Raw genomic sequence first — 4,887 nt, 5'->3', positions numbered from 1 at the left:
GGTGGGAGCCCCCGGGAGCAGGTGTGGCGGCCCAGGCCGAGCGAGGGCCACTCCGAGTGCCGGGCAACATGCAGGCGTCCGAGCCCCAGGACGGGGTCTGACCCACACTCTGAGGGCCGTGGGGGAAGAGCTGATCAGAGGACGGACGAGGCCTGAGTTGGCCGTGGTGGGTGCCGCTGGCTCTGCGTGCAGAGGAGACAACTGGAGGGCACGTGCAGACGTGGGGAGAACAGCTGAAGGCTGCACAATAATCCAGGCAAAAGATGGAGGTGGCAGTGGCTGAGAGGAGCCCAGGTTCTGCTGTGTGTTGACAGTGGAGCGACAGGACGCGCTGGCAGATCACAGGCAGGTCAGGGGGAAGAGTTGAGCCAGGATGACGCCTTTAGGACTAGCATCAGAAGCACCTGAGTCACCACCAGCTGACGGGGAGACACTTCAGAGGAGCAGATTGAGGAGCTGTAGCTGGATTTGGTTTTGGACGTGGTAAGGGTGAAGTTCCTATAGGACAGCCAAGAGTTGAGGAAACGAGATGCTAAACTTTGAGGGAGAGGCTAAGCTGGAGGTATATTAATGGGCACTCTCAGGTGTTCAAAGCCCTGAGACCTATGTTCTCAGATATGTTCATCATAGGGATTACATGTATCTCCAAACCAATCTTTAAAGCTTCAGTTCAATCCAATGAAAAGTCCATTTGGAGTTTTTGAGATGCTAAGTACAATTACTCTAAAATATGTAAGAAAAAACAAAGCAGCCAAAACATTCTTGAAAAAGACTAAGTTGGACAACTCTCAGTCCCTGACATCAAAATTTACTGCAAAGTTAGAGTAACCAGAACAATGTGATGCTGACATAAGGATAGACATGTACATCAGTAGAACAGAACTTTTTATTGTCAAATAATATCCTATTGTAAAAGGAATAAATAAATAAACCCACATATTTATGGCCATTTGATTTTCAACCAAGTTGCCAAGACCATTTGATGGGGAGAGGAAAGGGTACTCTTGTCAAGAAAGATGCTGGGGCAACTCGAGAGCCATCTACAAAAGAGTGAGGTTGGACCTCTACCTCACTCCATATACAAAAATTAACTGAAAGTTGATCAAAGTCATAAATATAAGATCTAAAACTATAAAAAGGAGAAGGAAACAATGGTGTAAATTGTTGTGATTTTGGGTTAGGCAATAGTTTCTTAAATATGATACCTAAATCATAAGTAATCAAATTAAAAATAGATAAAAGGGTCCTCATCAAAATTGAAAACATTTATGGTTCAGAGAACACCATCAAGAAAGTGTTAAAGACAATCCACAGGATGAAAGAAAATATATGTGAATGACATATCTGATAAAGTTCAAGTATTCAGAATACATATTTAAAAACTTACAACTCAACAATAAAACGACAAATAACCCAATTAAAAAATAGACAAGTATTTGAATAGAAATTTCTCCAAAGAACATACACAAATGGACTGTGTGCTGGTTTGGAACTATTCCGTAACCCTGTAAAGGCCATGTCCTTTTAACCCATCCCTATGGGTGCAGACCTGCTGTGGGTGGGACCTTTCGGTTAGGCTATTTCAATTGAGATATGATCCAACCTATTCAAGGTGGGTCTTAATCCTACTTGCAGTCCTTTGTGAAGAGGATAAAAGACAGAAGAAGCCCAGAGAGCTCAGAGAGAAATGCCCAGAGACATTTAGAGACAGCCATTGAAACCAGAACCAGGAGAGAAGGTCCAGCAGACGTTGCCATGTGCCTTCCCACGTGACAGAGGAACCCTGGATGCCAGCAGCCTTTCCTCAGAGAAGGTATCTTCCTCTTGATGCTCTAATCTGCACATTTTCATGGCCTTAAGGCTGTCAATTGTAAGTTAATAAACCCCCATTGTAAAAGCCAATCCATTTCTGGTATATTGCATTCCGGCAGCTTTAGCAATCCGAAACCACCATTAAGCACAAGAAAAGTTGTTCAACAGCATTCATTATTAGGGAAATGCAAAACAAAACCACAATGAGATTCTATTTCACATCCACTAGGATGTCTATAATTTTTCTAAAAGGAAAATAGGGGTGGGTGAGGGGGTGGAAAAATTGAGACCCTCATCTGTTGTTAGTGGGACGGTAAAATATTGCAGCCACTGTGGAAAACAGCTTAGCAGTCCCTCAAAAAATTAAACATAGAATGACCATATGACCCAACAATTTGTCTCAGGTTTTGAAAGCATAATGTTCACACAAAAACATATGCATGAATGTTCATAGCAATATTATTCATGATAGCCAAAAAGTGGAAAGAATCCAAGTGTCCATCAGCTGATGAATGGATAAACAACACTGGGTACATCCAACATTGTACCCACCCATTGAATGAAGTACTGATATGTCCGGCGCTCTCTCCGCCCCGCCTCGAGTCCTCGGTCGGCCGGCGATGGGGACCAGAGAGATAAGGGGAGAGAGGGTGCGGACAATGTCTTACCCGACGCACTCGTGATCACTCTGGACTCGCAGTGGTAAAGCAGATAAACTTTTAATGGGACTAGGCAATCATCCTCTTTACAGGTTCCACCCGGGGCGAGACACCTCGGGGGAGAACAACCTCGATGCGGCCGTCAGGTACGGCTCCTTGTGGGCTGTCTCCCCGAGCTCTGCCCGGGAACTTTCTTATAAACCTTGCGTGTATCCAATGGGCTGACGCCACGCACACAAGCATGATTGGTGAATACAGCGGGTGGTTACATACATCAGAAGCCGGAAGCAGGATGTGGGCGCCATCTTGGCACCACTCGATGGGCGGGGGGACTTTGGAGCAGGTTTACAGCGCATGCGCTATGCCCGTCCCGGGAGACGGCTCTCCACATCTCCCCCTTTATTATTTATATCGACCCAGTGTCCCCAGTGATGAGTGTGCTCCCGTGAACCCAGATGGCTCACAATTTGTTCCGGTGCTTTGGGGAGTCTGGACTAGGTCTCAGCCATTTAGCGGCGGAGCCTCTAGCACCGACCAGAATGCTCACCTCATATGGAGACAGGAGAGTCCGTGAGCTGGAAACAACATGACTCTCCCTGCAGTGCTTTGCCTTGCAACTGGGGGACAAAGGTGGGGGCAGGGATAGCATTAACCAGAGTCGGAGGCGTCACTAGGCGTCCCTATGCATTGGCTAGAGTCAAGTCTGGCCACAACTATGACTCTGCCTTAGGGACCTACCTGAGACAAAAATTATGACTGCTGGCGTCGCCCGTTATACCCGGGACACAGCTGCGCGCTTAGCTACAAACCTCGCTCCCGAGTGCCCCGCCCGAGGCGGCCAGGATGGGGTATGGCCATCAGAATGGTCGCTGTTGGGGGTATCAAAGGTGGAGGACATAGCCATCATAGTGGTAACACGGTACTGCCGCGCTTGAAACAGGCGTTCTAGCAAAGATTTAACAATGACTAATCCCACCAATAGTCCCACCATCAAGAGAATCCAATTAGTCAAATTGGGCCAAGAGAACCAAGAGGTGACTTGGTCTCACAGATTTTTTACAGTCTCGCCCAGTGTGGAAAGGTCGAAACTAACAGGCTTCAATTCCCTAATGTTCTCAAGTCCCTGAAGGCCGGAGGCTTGGTCCAATGGCCCAGGCCGTATATTCGTTGGCGTTTCTGACAGCTGCTCCCCGGCCTCCCCAGGTGATGCCACGGTTCCCACCAGTCTTTCCGGAACCCACACTGGTTGACGTCCTGGTTCCTGGGGAAAAACACAAACAGAGCCTCCGGCCCAGCCGAGCACCGGGTCAGGGCCTTTCCACTGTGACGTGGAGGGAGCGATATGGCCCTTAACAGTCTCCCATATAAGGACTAGAATCGGGTCCAAACAGACACCCGTTTGGCGCGCTCGGTCTATATCACGACCAAGTTTCATCCAAGAGGGCAGATTAAGGCTGCCAGAGCAGGGAAACCAGGGGGCAAAAGTGGCCACATCATCAAGAAATCGCTGGAGAGAACTTCTCTTAATTGAGATACCCCGCTGCTTCAAAAGGGTCTTTAAGGGGGTTAATAGGGGTGAGCTTTCAGACTGCCCCATGCTTGCAGTCGGCACTGTCTTGTAATCACTCGGAGAGCTCTTCCGAGTCCCCGGGGCTACCTGAACGCCCACGGGCCCTAGTCCTCGTATGGAAAGGGGGTGCTTACCTTCTCGCGGTGATCAGTCGCGGAGGTCAAACCACGGATCCCGGGAGCACGTCTCCGTCGGGTCGAGGGGAACGCGAATGAGGGTCCCCGTACGGGCCACCACTTGTCCGGCGCTCTCTCCGCCCCGCCTCGAGTCCTCGGTCGGCCGGCGATGGGGACCAGAGAGATAAGGGGAGAGAGGGTGCGGACAACGTCTTACCCGGAGCACTTGTGATCACTCTGGACTCGCAGTGGTGAAGCAGATAAACTTTTAATGGGACTAGGCAATCATCATCTTTACAGGTTCCACCCGGGGCGAGACGCCTCGGGGGAGAACAACCTCGATGCGGCCGTCAGGTACGGCTCCTTGTGGGCTGTCTCCCCGAGCTCTGCCCGGGAACTTTCTTATAAACCTTGCGTGTATCCAATGGGCTGACGCCACGCACACAAGCATGATTGGTGAATACAGCGGGTGGTTACATACATCAGAAGCCGGAAGCAGGATGTGGGCGCCATCTTGGCACCACTCGATGGGCGGGGGGACTTTGGAGCAGGTTTACAGCGCATGCGCTATGCCCGTCCCGGGAGACGGCTCTCCACACTGATATGTGCCACAACACAGCTGAAACTTGAAAACAATATGCTAAGTAAAATAAGACAGATGCTAAAGACCATGTACTGTATGATTCCATGTCAGTGAAATGATGACAACAGGATCCATGTTTGGCAGGGA

The sequence above is a fragment of the Choloepus didactylus genome, chromosome 5, assembly GCF_015220235.1.
Source record: "Choloepus didactylus isolate mChoDid1 chromosome 5, mChoDid1.pri, whole genome shotgun sequence".
NCBI classification, from domain to species: Eukaryota; Metazoa; Chordata; class Mammalia; order Pilosa; family Megalonychidae; genus Choloepus; species Choloepus didactylus.
The sequence above is the reverse complement of the archived record's forward strand: the minus strand, read 5'-3'. Positions refer to the sequence as shown.